The sequence below is a fragment of the Amblyomma americanum genome, chromosome 1, assembly GCF_052857255.1.
Source record: "Amblyomma americanum isolate KBUSLIRL-KWMA chromosome 1, ASM5285725v1, whole genome shotgun sequence".
NCBI lineage: Eukaryota > Metazoa > Arthropoda > Arachnida > Ixodida > Ixodidae > Amblyomma > Amblyomma americanum.
Window position 1 is genome coordinate 140,327,367 of NC_135497.1, and position 22,615 is coordinate 140,349,981.

The 22,615-nt window shown below is 44.3% G+C and overlaps 1 long non-coding RNA gene across 1 annotated transcript; it reads left to right on the forward strand.

Annotated features, from left to right (window-relative positions):
- Positions 1 to 17,945: 17,945 nt before the first annotated feature.
- On the forward strand, positions 17,946 to 22,299 carry LOC144136243 (uncharacterized). The gene is made up of 3 exons (XR_013315584.1): positions 17,946 to 18,148; positions 18,556 to 18,626; positions 22,193 to 22,299. It is a non-coding gene; the product is annotated as an uncharacterized LOC144136243 (long non-coding RNA).
- The last annotated feature ends 316 nt before the right edge of the window (positions 22,300 to 22,615 follow it).

Here is a 22,615-nt window from a genome sequence, read left to right on the forward strand (position 1 = left end):
AATTTTAGAACATATCCTCGAATTAAGTTGCGCCATGAACAACATTGTTAAAGGAGAACTTCTTGTTGGGCGAGTTGGTGCATACTGTTGTAGGTGCTTTTTCCTGTGTGTGTCTTTTGTGCGCAATTCGTACCTACAATTGTTAAAGAGGTGTAAAATCATCAGTTGACCGAAAACACCACTCTTGAATAAGCACACCATATACGCTAATTATTCTGTAGAGTCGTCAACTTTAGGCACTGGAAAGCGCACGTTCTCCGAAGGCGCATTTTCGGGAACAGGTTTAACCCGATTTGTAAGAAATCTGTTTGGCGTGCTAGAATGGTGTAAAATCAAGTTTTACACGGAAACGAAGGGCCCCAGTAAGAAAGCAGTGTGGGTAGTGAAGAACTGGCGTAGTTCACCTTGCGAGCTCTAGAACACATATTACGCTTTTGTCGTCAGCTGCAGTACTGCCCTCTTACTATGTGTAAAGTTGTATAACATTAGCTTGACGTGGCAGGTCTACAGCTATTCCAACAACCTTGATCACTTTCTATCTAACCGAGAAATTCGAACGAAAGCCACCAAGTGCTGTTCACTTTTGATTGTACAGTGCATCATCAGAATTGTATGAATATAACAAGGTCTTGGAAGTTATTCACCGATATTAATTAGATAACGCGCTGTTTCAAGCTAATATGTAAATCTAGCTTCAATACATCTGGCCGCTGCGGTGGCTCAGTGGTTATGGCACTCGGCTGCTGTACTGTGTACTGTGCGATGTCAGTGCACGTTAAAGAACCCCAGGTGGTCGAAATTTCCGCGGCCCTTCACTGCGGTGTCTCCCATAGCCTGAGTCGCTCTGGGACCTCCAACTCCGATAAACCATAAAGCTTCAATACAACTTGCTCGAAAACGGGACCTCATTTGAGAACAAATTATAGTGAAGAAATGATAAGCTTGCAAGCGTCTGATACACCGAATTGTATAATATGTGGGCTTCAGCGTCCCAAAGCGACACATGGGCTATGAGGGGCGCCGTAGTGAAGGGCTCCAGAATAATTTCTACCGCCTGGGGTGCTTTAAACGTGGCCTGACACCCAAATTTGGAACATCATCTGTTTACTGAATTTTATTCCTCATATTAAAAGCTACAATTCCACAAACTTTGGGCTCTATCGGTGCAGCTGGTACTTTCAAAATATTTTTTTAGATTTTTTTTTAAGAGCTTGCTGGTCTGGCATGTAGTGATAGCTGAAGTCACAAACCCACTTCCCAGCATGCCGCGTCGTTTGCAGCATATTTTTCGCAGTGTTCAAAACTGGCACGTCGTTACACGCACGCTCTTTTAACAATCCTATCATTTTTCCTTTCTGCATATGCCTCCAACGTAATATGCGAACTTAGTGACCGAAGAAGTGTGTATGCTCGTGTGGCTCGTCTTGAGACAGTCAAAATTTAAGCAATCAATGGCCCCATGTCATCATATTGACCACATATTTGCATATTATTCACGTGTCTTAACTGGGATGGTTCTTTTAGAGTCAAGAGCGCGCCATGTGACGCGGCACGCCTCACTCTTGCCTCCACTCTACGCGCCTCGAAGAGCGTGGTGAGGGCTGCGTTCTCGACTGCCAACGGCCGCTACAACGTAGACTTGGTGATTGAAACGTTAAATTAACATCAGGCCAGCACTAGAGTCACTCTCACGGCATGTAAGAGGCAGCGAAGATAGTCTAGTGAGACAGCTTTCGTCTATACAAACGCATCGCTCTCTCTTGTGAGCCAGCAAATGCTACGACGGAGAAGCGAAACCAAGATAAGCACACTTTGCCTAGTATCGCCTCGGCATTGGCAAGCATGGCACATTGTCATGCTGATAATGCTAATTATATGCAGGCCCTCATGTCGGAGCCATCTAGTCGAACGTGGATATAGTCAGTTATCAAACATACTACCTACGAGTGACGTACCATGCGTACGGGTAGGAGAAATGTGGCACAGGCAACCAGATAAATCTATGAACACTTATGCATCAAACATGCAACAAAATAAAACGTTCGCTTTCGTATTGCGACGATGTTACGCTTACTTCTTCATGGCAGCACATTTTCTTTGTCAGTCACAGAAAAATTTAATAAAAATCCTGCCTACTCGCAGTACGCGTGGACCGGGTCCCGCTGACTGAAGAAAAAGAATGGATCACACTTTTCCCGAAGCCAGGACTATGATAGTTAACACGTGTCCCCTGGTGGTTATTTCTAGGGTTTATCTGCTAGGAAGGACTTTCAGACACAAAAGAATAGTAGTAAAAAATCCCATCCCAGGCTGGATTCGAACTCACTGTATCCGCATCCGTACAGCGCGTGCAAGCATTTCACTGCGACAGCTGGTACTGCTTAGCCCAAAAAATACTGTAGTAGGAACACGGAAAAACTCTTTCGATTGTGGTCGCTAGCAGATTCTCCTAGCAGAATCAGCAGTTGAACTACAAATGTAGGCCCTGCTCACGCATAACCTTTTAAAATAAGTGCTTTCAATCAACGTTTTTCGCACATAAACTGAGAGTATGGCCGTTCCAGATTATTCATCCATTCCTCACCCCACAAGTATACCTACCTCCTGGGAGGAGCAGCTCACCACGGCCACTGGCCAGCAATGGCTGGCTGGTGGAGCGTGCGCTGTCGGTGGCCCCGACATACGGGGCCCCAGACTAGGAACACCACCGGGGAGGCTTTATTTCCCGCCAATAAACATTTTTCTACCACTCCTACTATAGTAAGGTTCCCCGGAAAGAAGTGCTTCCGCTAAGCTGCATTTTCTCGCATATGGTTTAGCGGAGTTGTCTGTTGTGTTGGGTTTTATGGCACATAAGCCGCTGAGGCTATCATAAGCCAAACAAGCAGTTTAAAAATGCGTGCATGTTTTGTTTAATGGACTAAAGTTTTCCAAATGCGTAGTTTGTTTAAGGCATTCGCTTTCCTTAGAAACCTAAAAACACACGACAAATAAAGTGAACTTCCGCCTCAACGTTGAGTGAAAAGAGATGTTTTCATTGTGAAATTCAGTAAAATCTTTTCTTTCCTAGTTTTTCCAGTTTAGTGCAGCTTCTGGGCCCCTTTCAACCGCATTTTTAAAGACGAAAATGGGACAGAATTTAGGTTTCCTGCTAAGGTGTGAATGCGTGTGTGATGTTGCTCTTGCGGTAAAATTTTTTCATTTGCTTAATTTCAGTTTCATGCGTGTTTGTACTAAAACTCCTCTACCATCACCGGCCACGCCTCGACTACATGCTATCACAGCAGGTCTGAGATGAGGTGGGATGGAGCACTGACCAGTTTACTCATTGTTGAAATTCCTGACAAATTCTTTACGTTTCACACTACGCATGCAGTTAAGCCATTTCTATGCAGTTGTCTCTGTCAAAGTCTATTTCAAATTTCAATCGCATTCATAGATCGTGGGGGAGTCCTCACACCAGTAATGGAGCAGTGGTGCAGCGGTTATGCGATGCGCCACTACCCTGGCAGGTGGCTGTATCAAGCACAGCCGCCGGTGGCGCCTGTGAGACCCAGGTTGTTACTGCCGATCTCCCGTAAGGCTCATGCGCAGCGCCACGGCGAACAGGTGTCAATTGCATTGAATTTATTTTAATTCTTATACGTAATTGCCAATTACCACGTGCCATTGGGGGCAGGTAGCTCGCAACCCGGCGGGCATTCTGCCACGTGCCATGGCGGCCAGGTTAGACGTCGCAAGGTCATGTGATCTCTCTCGGCCAATCACTAATTTAACTTCCACCTGCCAGAGTGGCCAATTTGCTCACAGTCCCGTGGGCAGGTTGCCACCCACACCGGTGGACAGGTTGTGACGATGTGACAAGGCCACGTGATCTCTCTCGACCAATCACGAAATTTCGTTACAGAGAAACCGGAAATTGTCTGCGAGAGGACAACCTAAATTCCATCGCATTAAATATGGTTTACCGTCAGTTCATCTTCGCATAGCTCACATATAGCTTTCTCTTATTTCATGAGTAAGTTACAGTAGTAAACAAAAAGATATGATATTTCATTTTCTATTTTAACTTTTTTTTTACCTGGCAAAAATTTGCGCACGGGATTGGCGGGACGACAATGTCAGGCTTTTAACAATTTTGCAATCAATCTTTATTATATTAATCCACAATTTGTTCGCACAGCAAGTTTATTAAAGAACTGCTTTCTGCGCTGCATGAAGGCTTCGGCGATTATAGTTTTTCTTTTCTACAGAATGAGGCAATAATTTCAAGAATGATTTTTTCACAGTAACCTTGTGCGTCAGTACTTCGCATGCAAGCCTTTACCGGCGATCACTGCTTGACTCCGCCGAAGCATGTAGTCCAGGATGCTGTTAGGGAACGTTTAATCCAGTCTTCACTTTTGCAGCAGGTTCTCGACTTTCTGCTAGGCATTGCGAGCTTTTTGTCTCTCGGACGATGCGCGATATTTACCCAAATATATTCAATTGAAATAATCTCAGTAGGCCGGCTTGGTTACTCCATAAGGTCCACCGTCCTCTTCTTCATATAATTTTTTGCAAGCGTAGAAGAGCGCTTCGGGTCGTAATTTTGTTGAAACACATATCCAAATCCCAGATTCTTGCATACCTATGGAAGCCTAACCTATTCAAGAATGCCCTGATAAGCATCTTCACTCATGGTACCTTAAACTCAGTCAAGGAGACAAGCTCGACGAGAGGAGAATCTGCTCCGTGCCGTTACGTTCCCGCCTCTGTGGTTTAACGTGGGAAGTTGATAACGAGGTCCATATAAATTGCGCTTGGAGCAACGTATACAACCAATCCCATCATTCCCGCATGACAAGAACTTCGATTCGTCTAATGAAATAACTGTTTTCCATTCGTGACCTGTCCACACCAAGTGTTCTTTTACCTTAATCATCCTGGAAACGCAATTCTTTTCACAGGTGTGCAGGGTTTGAGCTGGGCCCCTGTCTTTTGGTTTAACACATCGCACGTGACGCCTCACAGTGCATGGAGTTACTGTAGAACCTGATAACAGGGCCAAATCTTCGAAAATGTGGATAACAGACAGTCTAGAGTTTTTTTAGGCTCGTGCGAACAATGTCTTTCTCGACAACTTGGTTGTCATCCTGGCGTGTTTCCTGCCAAGATTGATAAACAAAACCACCCCTCTACCTATATCTCTTCAAAACTTGGGAAGGCGTGGACTTCGCTACTCTGAAATCCAATGAAAGCTGATGGTGTTTCATCCCATAACTGTGGAAGCGGATAATTGCTATTTGAACTGTCCTGATGACGTTATGTTATCCTCACAATCCACCCACTGCTTACAAAAGTATGCAGTAATAGACGGAACAGCAGATTATGTCACCTGAAAATAAAAGCAATTTAATAATCATTCTGAACAGACAGTAAATGAACGCAAAAGGAAGTAAGTGCCCATGAAAACACAAAAAAATGAAAAACGAATTACCGGCAGACATTTATGCCTCGGAGAAGAGGGCATTATTGCATTATAGTATATCCAGAAATAGTAAATAGGTCTGAGAAAATACTTTGGAAGCATGCATTTGCTTGCTAGAATCGTTAGTAAAACATCATGGAATCGCAGCGCTGCCAGACAAGGACACAGAGAGAACCCACACCAACTAGCCCAGCAACATACCCTGCATCGTTATTAAGTAAAAACTAATTCGAGTGTCAATTTTCCTGCACTGCTTGGGTATTAAAAGGTAATTTGGCTTGCTATCAGGTTTAAAAAACGCTAAGGACAAAGTTTCGCTGCCTTTTAATCAAGCATAGCACCTTTAATGAATCTTATACCAAAGGTGGGTGAAATTTTATTGTTGCGCTTTACGCTTGTGGCGCTCCAAAATGAGCCAGGAAAGCCACTTTGCTCTAGAAATTAGAAGATGTTCTCTATATATTTTGGCAAAGTAGAGCCACCTGTCTCTTTGCAAGTTCTAGCGTTGCCAAAGAGGCGTAATTTTCGCCACAAAAAAAATATTGAATTCTATAGTGAGCACGTAAAGCTGACGGCAACTCGGAAGTCAAATGAGATGGTTCAAATGCTTTTAATTATTCATTGTTATTAAATTGACATTGAAGGAAGGGCACAGAATTACTCTCCCTAACCACACAAGATCTAGACAAAAGGGTGTATTCATAAAGGAAAGGAGAGGTGTGGGAAGAAAACATTGTTTTGCATTTTCACTTCATCCAGTATCGAATAAGTAAATGTCTGAATGCAGTTACAGCGTACCATTTAAAAAAAAAAGTAGTTTAAGCGTGCATTACCAGGTTGACAATGCTATAGGAAATATGTCATTATTTCTGACGAAGTGCCTCCCGAGTCGGCACATGCGTGCCTGGCTGTATCGAAATCAGGGCACAGCGTCAGTACAGCATGTCCATCTATTGTCAAGGTGGCTACTGGCGATGGCAGAGTTCGTTCATTTTAAGAGCAAATATCAGTTTCTCAAGCTCGCACTAAAGGAATATCAAGTAACACAAAAACTTCAGAGCACTGCGTCTACTCGCATTGAAGGAATGCGAAAGCATTGACGCCTCCTCGACACTCGTCGCCTCTCTTTGCCCCTCTTTGAGACCAGTGACGTTTGCTTCTAATTAATTAACTAATTAATCTGTGTCAGTCAAACATTCTTGTTCGATTAATTATCACTCATCAAGCATATCTCAATCCATTTCAAACTTTAGTTGCTTTTCTTTACCTATTTCTTATTTTGCCATCCACTACTGTTTTCCCGCCCCCTTACTATTTCGACGTCCGCGCTATTTCAACGTTTTTTTACATTATTGGCTCTAATTAATTAACTAATTATTCTACTAACATCAAACTTTTTGCGCATCATCCTCACGTCGTCTTCTAGCGATCACAACCATTCGTTTGATGCTACCTCTTCTAGAACGCCACGATCGCTGCGGACACGTTTTGGTGACACGCTTTGGTGATACGACCCCGTCGACATAGCCTAGAAATGCTTTCGCATTAATAAGTGTTTCCTGTCACTGTTCAACGGCGATGGCGGGCTGGTTTACTAACACTAGACAACTTGCTCGCGATTAGAAATGAGTATATAGCATTGGCCAGGGGACCCGTATATAGGCGGACTGAAAGAAAAGCTAAACGATATCAGCATTCATCACCTACCGCACAGTCAGTGTAGGAGAGAGCAAATAAAGTAATATAAAGATATATAAACCATATAAAGATGTTAAATCCAATGCAGGCGAGTCTTATGTGCCCTAGACCACCGTTTCGGAGCGGAATCAGCTATAGACCAGTTAACGGTCTTGTGCGGGGCCATACGCTGTGGGACTAGCGACCTGGTGGGTTCCATTTTATTTCTTATTACAGTTTGTGAAAACGGAGTCATGCGCCTGTACAAGTTTTTTCACTCGGAGATGATCGCACTTCAACTAAGGCACCTTCGTGTACGACACCGAAATGGAAATGTCTACCTCCGTGAAACATACATTTTGTCGACTGATTTTGCGAAGTAAAAAAATACCATATACATAAGAGACGGAAACTTTAGTCGCCTAATGTGCACGGCGAAAAAATATCCTGTATTATGATCTGGTTGCACCTGAGCCCCCACCTAGCTTTCCGGGTTCTAGAAAAGTCAGTATGACTGCTTCCCCCCCCCCCCCCCCCCCCCCCTCAGGCTTAGCAGAGCTGCACTATACAGCACTGCGCATGCGCGACAGCAAAGTGAGCTGGGCGGAGCAGCGAACACCGCCCTGCATTCAAGGCTAGTCCTGTTTACAAATGTTGGTAGCTTCTCGCGAAATCTGTGCCAGTTCTTCGAGTAGTAGGTCGTCAAATGCAGTCGTCTCGGCCGGGAGAAAGCGCCTTAGAATACTTAGAATGCTGTCGCCGTCGTAGATTCCGATGGTCGCGCTTAAGGTGGGTGTGGAATAAGAACGAGACCTTCGCTGCACGACAGTCTGCGTGCTCTTTTGACAAACCTGCCGAGAAATCATTAGGAGTAATCATTAGGAGCATTTGGATGCATTTACATGTGCGAGCGTTGTTCATGCAGTGTGTCAGCAGCAGACGGCACTGCAGACGACGCGGCTGCGGGCATCGGTTCATAAAGTCGCGAAAGGCATTTCAGCATGGCGGTCGCTGCTGGTGGGAGAAGCTTCGTGATCTCAATTTCAGTTGCTTATTTCGGAACAAAGGGTGCGTCTAGGGAGCTCAAACTTGGGGAATAAAATAAGTGCCTGTATTATTTACTGGGATACCAAACTGCAGTATGTCGGACCATCATATCAGGGCCGCCTTAACGTGCAGTACACGTTGCACAGCACACGGGCGTTTTTGCGTTACGCCTCCATCGAAATGCGGCCACCGCAACAGGGATGCGATTCCGCGGCCTTGGGCTCACCAGCCGAACGCGATAACCACTGAACCACCGCGGCGGGTGTTTCACCGAATGATCCCCTGGCCCGTCAGCGCAGATGCATGCTACGGAGTTCACGTTCACAATAAGAACTGCAAAGCTTAATAAAATTAAATTTTACTTTCGAAACAATGAAGCTGACCTAAGTACACTCACCGGGTTGCTTTGAGCACGGCGCACATATATCAGCCTCAAAAAGTTAATTGTTAATTGGAACTACATGTGTAAATGCAGGATTTCCATTTGGTGAATTTCCAGTGTAATTTCAATCAATCTTTATTTCAGTTTGTTGGGGCGTTCAGCTGTAAACTTTCTTTGCATGAGTCACTGCGAAGTACATAATCTCTTTGATTGGCCACGCAAGTAAAATGGTCCCTTCCGACAACTCCAAGACTTTAGGCGTGTCTTCCAGGAAAATTTTGAGCATTACGTACAGTCAGTATAAAAAGACATCTGTGGTACCGTGATCTCACATCAGCGAACGCAAATTCAGCTCAGTTGCACTGACAAGTGTCCTTTATCTATCAGAAAAGAACAGAAAACATTTTTTTTTATAATAGGACGCAAGTGTCGAACTAATGCAGAGAAAATAATTGTATGCACTGACACGCGTACTACTGCTTATGGAGTACACAAGCCCTCAGGTCGAGAGGGGTTCTCCGCAGTTCCGGAGAGCTAGTGCCGACGTCTTAGGCAAATTCAGATCGAAAGTAGGCAATGCCCAGTGTTGGCGGTAACGCGTTACAAGTAACGGCGTTACCGGTAACGCGTTACTTTTTTCGGTAACTTAGTAACGTACTCGTTACCATTTGGGAACTGTAACGGGTAACGCACTTACGTTAGCATTTTTGGGCAACGTGACGTGTCACGTTACTAGTTACTTTTTGTTCCAGTTGCCCCCCACTCCGCCCTCTTTTTTTTAGAAAAAAAGCGCACAGCACCTGAAGTGATGTTGCAAATAAACAAACAGGTGCTCTCGATGACTTTTTTTGCGGCTTGCATGCATGCCAGAAAACACCTGCCCTTGACGACGCACCCAACTAAAAAAAAAGACAGAATAGCCATAAAGCACGAAACACGTGCACGAACACGCATTCACACACTTGCCGTCACCTACCTCCCCTTCCTGAACCACTCACAAACCCAACTCTCTACAAAGTGGAAGCGTGCCGAGCATTTTGGAACATCATATTTTTCAGAAGTACTGTAAATTTGTTGAGAGTTCAGTGATGTTTCCTTTGTGAAGTTAGAATTGATGTTGAAATGTCATATTGTGTTTAATGTCACATTCAGAAAATGGCTTCATCATGTGCCACAGAGTTAGAATCCATCACATGTAACTTTACAGGCAACTTTAGGCCCCTATAACATTGATAAGCTCGTGCACATTTGTGCAAAGTAATCTCGCTAATTAGGATTTCGGGTAAAATGGTTGTTTGGGCTAGAAGTTAAATGTGAAATATGAGCTTTATAAAATTGTAATCGTGAGTTCATCAGGCGAAGACGCAATAATTAAAATTTATGGTCATGAAGTAACGGCAAAATAACTCGCGGTACTTTTTTTCGGTAACGGTAACAGTAACGCGTTACTTTTTTGTAGGTAACATAGGGCGGTAACGCGTTCCTTTTTTCTTAGCGTAACGAGTAACGTATTTAGTTGCTTTCTTTCGGTAACGCCTACAGCAATGACAAGGCCTAAATGTTTGGAAGGTCTGGATTTCTGCTTCTCGGCACGTTTTCTCGGCCAACCAAGTTATAGTCGGACTCAATCAAAAGGCAACCGGACAGGAGCATCCAAATTTTGCTGGTAGTCATTAGATAATCCGGCTTTGTTCTGTATTAAAGATTAATAGTGCTTCTGATTAGCCCAACAATTAGCAATGCGTGTTGAGCGGCGCGCTAGCGCGTGAAGAATTGCACGTGCAGGGTCAACATCAGTACAGTCCATCGAGGATATCGGGCGTTTATTTTGAGCCACTGCAGTGAAGGAAAACCGGAAGCAATCGCCTGGCCGACAGGTGCGAAGGAAGGATATCAGCCTCAGTGGACATTCGCCTGCCCCACCAACATCCAGCCATCTTCTATCGCAGGACCCTGTCTTTTCAACGCAACCAGGCAGTCATACTCCCTCCCCGCGGCAATAATTATGACACCACACCTGAAAGAAAGGAGAGTACTAACTTTGATTTCAACTTTTCAATATTCCTCTAAAATTTATTAACGCTGGAAAGCTTGCTGGCAACATTGCCTGCAAACAACGTTGCCTGCATCCCCCTTTCATCAGAGTAAATGTAACCAGAAACAAGAGTATATCCGAGTCCGCTCAATGCACGGAATACCGCTTTTAGTGCTACATTAATAACAGTGAGACCAAGATTTCTCGATGAGCAACCATCTTGCCAGGTGCGGGGCATTGAAAGGCAGACTGCTCTTGCGAAGGAAGTATTGGAAATTCAGTATGGAGGTTGCATTTGCAGCGACGCACCTTGGTACTTTCTTTGACTATTATTGGCATCTCGTTGAGGGTCGTGGGTGCGAAAACGGGGGATCATATTACAGTCGCTTACTCAAAGACTTTCCTCGACTCGACGATGACCAGCGAGCCATACTGCTAGGGCCTCTCAGTTTAGACGAAATCAAATATGCCATTTCCAAACTGCACGGTCAGAAATAAGCTGGTCCGGATAGTACTACTAGCGAGTTCTATCAAATATTTTCGCCTTTGCCTTGCGCCTTCTTCGCGTCTGTTTTGGTGAACGTTTTCCAAGCGTCTTACGACGGTGGTTTCTTCCTCCTGCTTGCTATTCCAGGCGCACTATATTAATTCAAAGAAAACACGGGTATGACTCAGTTCAAAACTGCTGAAGGGCATCGTTCAATTTACCTCTGTAATGCATATTACAAAATATTTTCTAAGGTTGATTGTTTCTTTCTGCACCTTGTTGTCATGAAATTAATAGGCTGGCATTCAAGACTGTGGTATCTGAAGCAACGTTTTCCGAACCCATATCCAAATTGCACATTAGATGTTGCACACAGTTACAGATGCGACTGGAGAAGTAGCCCTTATTCAGATTGACCAAGCGAAGGCGCTTGACAAAGTTTGTCATGATTTCTTGTTCATGGAGCATGCAAACTTTGGTGATATTTTGTTCAGGGGCATAGGCCATGTGTTGTAAGGAGCCCTGTACAAGGCTGATCGTTAACCAAGAGCTTACCAAACCTATACCACTGAGATCATCTGTTCGCCAAGGATGTCCTTTATAACCTTCGTTGTTCGCCCTAAATCTTGAGCCCCTTCACCGCAGTATTATTAATAGCGCCGAAATCCGTGATTCAACCCTGGCTCAATGTGAAATTCAGATTTTATCCTACGCTGACGACGTCTCCTTCTTCTGTTCTGACAAAAAGGGTGCACTTGAGGTTTCGGATTTGACTAAGCAGCTTTGCGAACTATCAGGCACGGCTCTTCATCTGGAGAAATCGTGTGGATTTTCATTGGATCACTGGGTACGATGCCAAGCCATTCTGGTGACAAGCTGAGACTGTGGCGCCCTTCAGTACCTATGGGTCTCTCTGTACCAGGTTCGCAACAGTGGGGCCCACTGAGAATCATCGGGTCGGGTATATAACCTCTTTATTTGCTTGGGCTCAAGTCTGCAACACCTTGGTTGCAAAGCTCGCACACATCTTGCAAGTCCTGCACTGTGCGAGGTAGAAGGTACAGGCGCCGCAAAGAATATTTTGAACTTTAGTGTGGTGCTCTCAACGGGAGCCCATGCGTCGTGACTAGTTTCTGGTGGAGCAGGCGTTGGTCACTTGTTCGTGCATCAACATGTTTCGTCACACCATCCTTTCTTAGTAGCTGCGCTTAATAGGCATCCTAGTGCTCATATTTGAAACAGCGCAAGGGATGGGACACAAGGAAGGAAAACAGAGCGATCGCCTTTTCGTAAAAAAGGTTGGCAAGGTGGTCTTGCGTCACATTTTTTTTTTTACAATGGGCAGCCAGTTGGTCGTCTGTAGCAATGTTACAGACTTTTATGTTGTGTTCTTGCAGACGCACATTCAAAGATTTTCCCGTTTGACCTATGTAGTAACTGCCACATGGGAGTGGTATTTTGTAGACAACACACCGGCTACAAGGAACGTATATGCATCTCTGTGTTCAATGGCCTAGTGGTTAGTGGTTAGAGCTTAGTTGAAAGTTAGCGATTCCCCTGTCGCATGTCTGGTGAGTTGTCTTTTGCGATTCTGCTCTATGTTTTCCGCGTAAATATGACATGTTATTACCGAGTCGTTTTTTACTGTACCATTGTACCGCCAGCCTTACCTGCGGTTTCTTGACAGCAGTGTGCGTAAAGCATTTTAAGCGAATGTGCACTCAACCTGTCACAAAATCGATTTTTTTTAGTCTGCTTACGTCGACGCTGCCTGCCAATGCATTGCTTCACACTATGGTGATGTTTGTGCCATGGTCGGTGAATTGGCAGCCATGTAGTCAGCCAGAGACCAATAATCAATGTTCTATTCTGTATCGTGATTCTATGTTCCTCTGGCACATATTAGAATGGATCACGTCGCACAGATTTTTGCTTGTTGAGAAAAACATTGTTGTGTCTTGTGATCTCCTTGTGCTGATGAGACTATTCAGCCTGTGGAAGAGTAGTATGATGGACCGATATGCCAAACCACCACGATCATCGAAGTCTGTGTTTCGAGGGCTTTGGTGCGCTTTAGTGCGCTTTGATGTGCTGGAAGAACCTACTAACTGGATACCTGATCTTGACGCATGTGTGCCTCACAAAATTTCGATGTTCGTGTTGTTGGGAAAGTGCTGGGGTATGGCGGTTTCGTATTATGTAGCATGGCGATCTGAGGCATGAGTAGGTTCGGTTTTTCCCTTTTTAGTTTTCCCATGCGATAAAAAAAAAAATGGAACGGTGGCCTAGCGGTTAGTGCATCCGCCTCGCATTCGAGACGTCGTGGGTTCGATCCCCAGTGCCGCCGGGTACGCACCAGTTTTCTAATGGGCACAACATTTCCTCCGGCCTACTGCTCGGCTATTCTGGGGTGAAACGCTTGGAAATAGGGTCTTTGGCTACCAGCGAGCTTTACCGCACAAGCAGATTCAGAGCGTCGACATATCAACCATCCGTCGAAGGAGGGAGCTGTCGAAGGACCTCTTCTCATGCCTTTCACGCTTGTCAAAAAAAAAAAAAAATATTGGTGCATTGCCATCGGTGCACTTTGCCCACTCAGACGTCTGCTGCCGCTGCGCGTGCGTTTGTGCACTGAGCTCAAGTAGACGTATCTTTAGCCATAGTCAAGTAATAATAATAATAATTTATTAAAATTCTTGAACGGCTACAATCACAGACACTGGGCTCTCCCTTAGGCACCAGAGCGGATTGTGGCACGCAGCCCGACAGTCAGGAACAAAATCTGGCCAAGAAATTTGTACTCGGTAGCTGAATAAACAAGGTTGTTTTAAAAGTAAATAATGGAGTGCACGAGGCCGCTCAAATTCTACAATGAAACTGTGCAATGGTAGTCGCCGCGGTGGCTCAGCGGTTACGGTGCTCGGCTGCTGACCCGAAAGACGCGGGTTCGATCCCGCCCGTGGCAAGTGCAATTCGATAGAGGCGAAATTCTAGAGGCCCGTGCACTGTGCGATGTCAGTGCACGTTAAAGAAACCGAGTTCGTCGAAATTATCCGGTGTCCTCCGCTACGACGTCCCTCATAGCATGAGTCGCTTTGGGACGTTGAACCCCCATAAACCAAAACGAACTGTGCAATGAGACACAAAAGAGCCCATAATTACTCTGCGTACCAGGTGTTTCAGCGAGCACTTTCAAAATCACTTCAAGAGACACCGAGGAAAACTGCATCCAGTTATTTCCCTCCGTAAAAATTGATTCTCTGGCTATGTTGACATTTGTACGGCAGCGAAAGACGCATATATCTCCGAGAAATTTGTATTTAAAAATCATCTCGCCAGTCGATTGCATCTCGTGACGTCCTTGCCTACACTGTAAAAAAATTCCGTACCTATAACGTACACTATGTACGTTTTAAATACAGAACCACTTCTGCTTTCAATGAAACGTAGGGAATGACCGTATATTCAGTCCAGTATTGAAGGAAACGTCCGTGTTCCTCTGTAGTCGTTGCAGGGAAAAATACTAAACATTCACTTTAAGGGATCAAAACTTAACACGACAGGACGGTTGACCCCATCGACTATGTGTTGCACCAACCGCACTAATAACTTGCTTAAAGGCAGCAAAAACAGAAGATGCTTATGATGTGACGCCACTTTTACACGATGAACTGCTGGCCCGCGGACTATAGGCATCACATGACGTCCGATTTTTTATTTGTCTCGTTTACTCTTAGCCAACAATGTCCGCAAACTAGCATGGCGAACGACCGTGAGCATGTCTAATGTGATTAACACAATAAAGAGCCGAGGAAGGGTGATAACGCATTACGCTGCTTCAAGGTTGAGTGAATGGTACAAATTGTGAGCAACGTTAAATAACAAAGGCCTTAATTTGCTATAATGTTAAAAGCTAACTTGATGAAAATATTTTTCGCTACATTGCTAGCCACATGATAGAGTAACATTTAATAAAAATGTTACTGCAACATTTGCTTTCTGTGAGAAATGCTGCGTAATGAGGTCAACTGTTAGAAAACATTTAGACACAGACAATGGTTGGACAACTTCTCCAAAGTGAAACTGAACACCAGCTGAAAGTACATTGCAAACATGATGAAAGTGCACAAGTTGAAAGCCGAATTTCCATCTGCCATTTGGTAAGGAAATAAACAACTGAGTAAACCAAAAGCATGGGCAAACAAATCTGTGAATTCAGTGCAATGTAGCAGTTACATCTTTGCTACACAACCATTAATCAAAAACACCAACTCCTTCATGGATAACAAAAGCACCGACACAACAACATATTGCTCAATGCAATGTTTAATTTAGTAGGTACCTATTGCCACCCATTCATGCCTGCTCTTCCTGCAGATAAATGAAACGCCACCAAAAAGCAGCGAGCAGCCATAATTGCTGCAGTGACAAGGAGGATGTGCACCATCGATGCTGTTCCCCCATCCTGAGTAGGAAATAATAGCAGTTTTTTCTGGAAATACTCTGAAAGCACGAATTTTCTATCCATCGTTTACTTAGTTTGCACTGACACGACCCATTGTGTACTCGGTACCTTTGACAAACAAGGGGCCAGCCGATAGGCACACAAGACTGTAGAACCTTGCTAGCTTGCAAAAAATCAATGCACAGAAAGAAAAAGCTGACAAAAAAATGAGGAATTCCTTATTTGCACTTTTTATACAATACTAAGAATGTGGCTAAGATATGGCATGAACATTGTTTTTTTCTGTTCACTTACAAACTTTACAGCCTGTGCTAGCATATTACTGTGATGTAAATAATGAAGCATGCCAGCACTGTACAATATGCTGTAACACTTATGAAATACTCCCCTTCAAGGCTACTGCATGCCTCTTACATGCGGTAAAGTTTAAATCTGCCAAACTAGCTAGTCTGCAAGATGAGATGCCAAGCCTCTGACATCTGGCGATGTGTATCTCCCATGTAATTAGAGTGATTGGAGATGCTCCTTTTTGATGGCATTTCAGTTGCTGGGTGTGGAAGGACCAGATATGAAGGGCAACAACTAGACACCAACTTTTTAAGCAACATCACAATAAGCAATGTGCCTTAGCTTCCCTTCTGTCCAAAAAGGAGTTTCATTTTCTATGTTCTGTGTTCACATAACTGCTTGCATGTGCACATTTTGGCTTGCTGGGAGGTGCTTTCCTCTGTTAAACTACAGTTTTAACTCTGGCCTCAGTCTTCTGTGCCTTCTTAATTTTTTGCTAGCGTTCACCTTAAGTCGCGTACAAACTCACGCAGATCTCCACTTTTCTACGTTTCCAGCTGTCACATCTTCTCTGCCTTCGTCATGTCCACCACTGCATCCAATGCCTTCAAGTCTGCTGTGTATAATCATTTTAATTAATCTGCCTACACATGTATTTATGTTAGTCGCTCTCCTCTCTTCGATGCCAATTGGCCCTGAGAGTAAATAAGTGAAATGGTAGTCTAATCTAGGTCTGAGCAATCACGCATTATGTTGAGTTTATTTTACCACGTTGGCCAGTAGAGAGTGGAAGGAAAAAAAGCTGCTAAGTGGAGCTCGACATGCCTCTCGACCCCTACACTGGAAAGCAGCAGACACCAAGGCATACGTAATCACTAACGACAACAGACATGACAAGTGTGAAGTAATTCAGTAACGTCCGTCGCATTTACCACAGTGCATAGTCGCTGCTCAGTAATTTATTACCTCATTAGACATTCTTCAAAGAGAGTGTACAATTATGTGTTTTGTTTGAACATGGCACCACAGTACAATGACAATCATTAACCTTGTGCCAACACAACATAAAATAAACTTCTGCCCAGTAAATGCATTGCTTACAGTGCCACCACGGCACCTGTTTAGAAAACAAGCTCAAAATATTAGTGACATTAAATTTGAGCAGACGGTAATTCCCCCACCCCCTCCCTAAAAAAAATGAAAAAGGGTGCTCTTCCGACGGTACGTTTGTACGCGGTAATATTTGCGAGTCCAACTACGTGTGAAATTCAGATATAAATAATTAACGCCAAAGCATTCGGTTGAATGCGAGGCGCCAGGGCGCGGGCAAACAGTAATCGTCTTCAGGTATCCACTGGTGCCACGCCCTAAGGGCCACTGCTCGGCGAATACCATTCATGGCCACGTTCACATCCAACAAGCTTGTCACAAACATCACACAGGTGATGATGCAGCAGCAGTTCATCATTGCTGTTGGCCAGTGCTGAATTTTTTGGCGTGGTAAACGGAATCATCCACCGAAACGCACGTCGATTGTTACTCGCCAGATTCTTGCAGTCCCACGAGGGAGAGCAGCTTTTCCGTCGTCTTCAAGTCTCCTCTTTCGTGCAGGGCCACTGGCATTGTAACGCACATTCTGCATGATCGTTTTACTACGCACCGATGCCGCACGGGACAGCGAGCTGTTGTATGTACACTCCAATGCAGCGTTCCGGCCACACACATACACACACACATACTAAAGACACACAACGCGCAGGACGCACGCAGCGAACACGGAAGAACAAAAACCCATTCCATAGCGCCTGTTCATTCAACTCCACGCTGCGCTAACTGCGCACATGTTTCCGACTGCGGGCTCGGTTAGCGCTTCGACTTCGCCATGGCTAGCCATGGCCAAGCTGCGCTGCCACTGGTGGTAATAACGTTCATGCAACGAAAAGAAAAAACAATATATCAAACGATTCAGGTTGTCAACTAAAAAAGCTACCGTAAAATTAAATACATCTTATATGTTTTTGCCGTTGTGCGCCTTTGCGACGTGAGCTTGAGCGCGAATACGCGAATGGCGCTATGAATTTCCCGTGTAGCTCCGTAAATTGCAAATGGCGTGGCTGCGGGCCGCTAACTTTTAGACATGCTTGCAGAGGTAGTCGGTGCGAACAGTTGGAAGTTCAATCGACTGGAATTGCTCAAGGAAAGTCAGCGGCACTGCATTTTTATTGTTTCTGTGCATTGCGAGTGACTTTGGCGGCAGCCACTCGGCAACGTCTCCGGTTTGGCGAACTTGTGAGAAGGTGAGCCTTTTGTTCTCAAATTTTGAAAGCGGTTTTTTGTTTGTATTGTAACCCTGTGTCTCGTCGCATGTTATGTTCACAATAACATCAGTACAACGTGCATGCGCTTTCTGTCTCTATTTAGAGTAATATTGGTCGATCAGCGTAAACTTTTGGATTCAATTAAGCACGAACTGTCCATGTTGGTACTGCGTGTCGAATGTGTTTTGAGATGATTCTGAGCGGGAGATGGTGTTCTGATAATTTGTGTACTACCAGATATAGTCTAGAGATTTGAAACCATTTATCACACTGAAACAAAGTTGGAAAACTGTTTTGTGTTCATGCATCTGCTGTCCTTAAACTTGACTTTTCGGCAATCATTCGCATGGCTCCTTTGGATCTGGAAAATTGACTACTGTTGCTAGGGGTGCCTGGTAGCAGAGCTCCTGGGGACGCCCAGTGGGTCATTTGTTTGTCCAAGTGCCCCGTACCACAGGTACCATTCCTGACATTTTTTCCCTGTCCATTAACCTCATATTCCTTGCAAAGATTACAGTATGTAATCAGGTAGTAAAAAATTTGGTAACTTCTGCATATTTCAGAACAGTTCAGAGAAATGCACATGCAGCATCAGTATTCTCTCGGTAGAATTTCTGAGACCTGGATTCATTTCTTCTAGGACTGTGGCAAGCAGTAGGTCAACTGTACATAAATTTATTTTCCTCTGGTGCAAAGTAAAGAGTGCAAACGTCATAAGACAAGTCTCTAGTCTGTTTCATTCTCACTGCATTTGTCCAAAGCATAGTATGAAATGCTGTATGTTTTATGCCCTAGTTTCCTTTACTTTGAGCAGTAGATATTGACAGTGAATAGCAAGGCAACTCCACTCGCTGACGGTTTTGCCTTCGGCAGCAAAACAGGGAATACCTTACCCCATGTGTTATCTCGACAGACTCAAAACTGCGATGGACAGCTGCGTCCACAGCTGCTATCACCTCCCAAGTGCATGCGCTCATAAGACACATAATAACTCTGGATTGCCATTAACATAGCCTTGCTCATTGCAGTTGCCGATAAACACCTCATAAGTGGTACTATTATGCACTCTTTTCTTTGGCACTATGTATGAGCTTCTGTTCTCGCACTTTCTAGAAATAATGCATGCAGTTTTGAAGTGCGAAAAGGGAATTTACGTGTAACTATATTGTCATGTCAGTATGTTACAGCCAAATTGTACATTGATGTCAGTGCTGGTGGTTTCTTTTCATTATTTTAGGAGAATGTTATAATTTTACCTATAGCAAATAATAGCCCTCACTAATTAGCTGATTTTGTCATGTCCAGTATTTTGATATGCTCAGCCACCAAAGCATGATTCAGAATGTTGTCAGAACTAAAGGCACTGAGTCTTTCGTGTCAGTAAAAAATGTGCTTTATACCCCTGTCACATGGCATCCCTCGAAGGCCTTTCCAGCAAAGGCACCATTTTTCACCAAAGGAGCGAAAGCTTAAAGGAGCAGCGATGCAGCTACACGGTGCAGCCCAAAGGTGAAAGTCGTTCAGGCTTAGCACCCGCTGCTATACTCGAGGTGGCTGAAGTGAGTGTTCTAAAATTAAAGTGGTGTATTCTGTTCATTCGTTGAGCTTTGACAATTTTTTTATTCTGATTGCTTCCTTAAAAGTACCGCAACAGCTACTCTCATCAGCAGGAGCAGGTTTTGTACGTGTATTGCCTTGGCCACCATGGGCGCTCGGTGTTGCCGCAACACTTTCACTGTCTTGAAATTTGAACATAAAACATAAACACCCGTACAAAAACCAAAGCCAGACATACCTTTCGTATTTGAAAAAAATGTTTTCAAACATTATTAGCTTATCTATTTTTTTTATTGCTTTTACTTTTTGACTTTGGATGGTACTGCGATCACAGCTTCTCGAATGCCGCGTCTTCGGGCTCCGAAGGTCTTGGTTGAGCGCCTTCGCCTCCAAGGCCCTTAGCGACAAAGGCGCAACATTTGTACCGGGTAGCTGCACTCCTTACGCCTTTGGATATGATTTTCAAAGGCCTTTGCGGTGCCCGTGTGACAGGGGTATTAGTGTGGTATGGCTGCTTGAACACCTGTCCCTGGTATCTCACAAACTGAATAAGGAAGGGAAAAGCCTCAAGGTGCTTGCCGACGTTTCGACAAGAGGACTTGTCTTTGTCTGGCAAAGTGTTCATCATTGGTGGGGTTTAAATAAGGTTTTCACGTCGAGGCGAAAGGCCTGTTGTGTGGGACGAGGGTGCGATATGGGAAGGGCGTTACAATGGGGAGCGTGAACCTTGACCAAGCATGATAGCTGCTAAAGAAGGTTAACCGGTTGACCTGCAAAACTGTGAAAACAAAAAAGCCCAATTCAGTAGAAACGAATCTCGGGGTATGGAGTGTGGATAGTGGGCTTGAATGGCTTTATGTCCAGCCGCAACAGGTGGCTTGGTATGGCTGGCTGCCTTTTCCTGAAAAACTAGGATAAAGGAATTAAGCAGCATGGCAGAATAAAATACCAGGGGGGGGGGGGGGGGGGGGGCAAAATAATTTGAAGGAAAAAGAGAAAATGAGGGCAGGTTCGGAGAAAAGGCAAAAAGAAGGGGGAGCGGGAGGAGTATGGCGGCCAAGGTTCCGAGAAGTGATGTCAGGAGGTGCAGGGCGTAAGGTTAAAGTATAATGATAAATTAAAGAATGCAGGAAAGGAGGGGGAAATTATGGGTTGGGAAACCTCTGACCATGTGCAAGGCCTTTTCAAATAATTATGCCAATTCCGGAATGTACAGAGCTGGCCACATTTAGTGCAAACATGTGAGCGCATGGCCGCACTCTTTAGAGGTCCACTGTGTGCGGCGCAGCCACTCATCGCTGCAAAATGGCGCAAGAGGAGATGCACCTGGATGTGGTGCTTCGTGTCATGTTACACTTCGATGTGTGGCAATGTCAGACACAGTGGCCCAAAGAGCACAGCCATGTGCTCGCGTGTTCGCACTAAGAGTGGACAAACCTGTACTTGATTCTAAGTTTCCTCTGTATATGTTTACCCCAGACGAAAACAAGTTGTCTTGTCGAAACGGCAAGCATCCTGAGATTTTTCCTTCCCTTGTTCACTTTTTGAGTGTCAAGAAACCATCTGCCTACTCTCTCTGTACCATGCACTCCACATCTTGTACGGTTATCTTTGTATGTATACACCAGTGATAAATCATGAAGGAAATCAAGGGATTTGTATTTGTATTGCTTAACACTTACTTTAAAGCTATATCATGAGGGTATAGTTGAAAATGTGCTACGGGGGCTTGGTTGTGTGTCGTGACTGGTTTCTCTTTATCACGGCTACTTGACAGCCACCTTGAAACGCAGGCTTTTGAAAAGTCGTTCCTCAAATAAAAGAGCGTTTCCACTGTTACAATGGAAATGTTATTTGCTAAAAACTTCAATCATTGCAGTTCAGGGATTGATATTTTTTGAATAACTAACCTGAAGTTCAAAACCAGCAGAAGGAACTATGTAACTTCTTTCCTGCCTTAAAAACCCAGTACTTATTTGCCAGTTTCAGCAAGCAGAGGTCTGTTTCACGGCACATACTTTCCACTACCTTGCATGAAAATTGTGCAGTACAGGCCCACCATAAAACTAGGGGCATAGTATACTGCTTGTATGCAACTACTTTGGCGTTAGAGCATGCATAGCATGGTCTTAAAGTTATTCTTTTCATTTGCAACTGGTTCATAAAAGGCCTATTCTGGCAAAAGGCATTTAGCAAAATTATCTTCCTCTGAATGCTTCTAAGGATAACTTTAGTTCATTCAGGAAAATATATATTGACAATATCTCCTAAAGGCATGATTGTCCATATTAGCTCTTGTTACCTCACAGTATTTAGTTTTGTGCCTCCAGCATCACTGACTTGCATCATATGTTAAATAGAGTAGTAAAAAACTCGCTGTTAGTTTAAACCACAACTCATGATGGGGCTATGCACTTTTTGTTGTGTTACATGAAATATACTTATGTATGAAACAATTTCTTTCAGCTGCACCTCACATGATTCAAATTCCACCAGAAGAAAGGCTGCAACACCACATTGCTCACTAGCTGTTGCTTTCCCAGCACATAACCTGCCATAACAGCACATAGCAGGTAAGATGTGAACAAAAACAGTGCATGTATATGTTCCACACATGCATTTTGTGTACTACCAACACTATGATATGATTAACTATGCCATGTAAGAGAGAGCACACAAATCATTTTTTGTATATATTGCAGCATGGTTATTTCAAGTTTTAAACTGGCCATTGAAACGACCCATTGTATCACCGCTGGTTAGCCGGTGGCACTGGGGATCGAACTCCGCACCTCCTGCTTGCGAGGCAGATGCTCGGACCACTAGGCCACTCCTGCGGTTCCCCCACTGATGTTGCTTACACCAGGTGCTGTTAAAGCCCCGGTATGT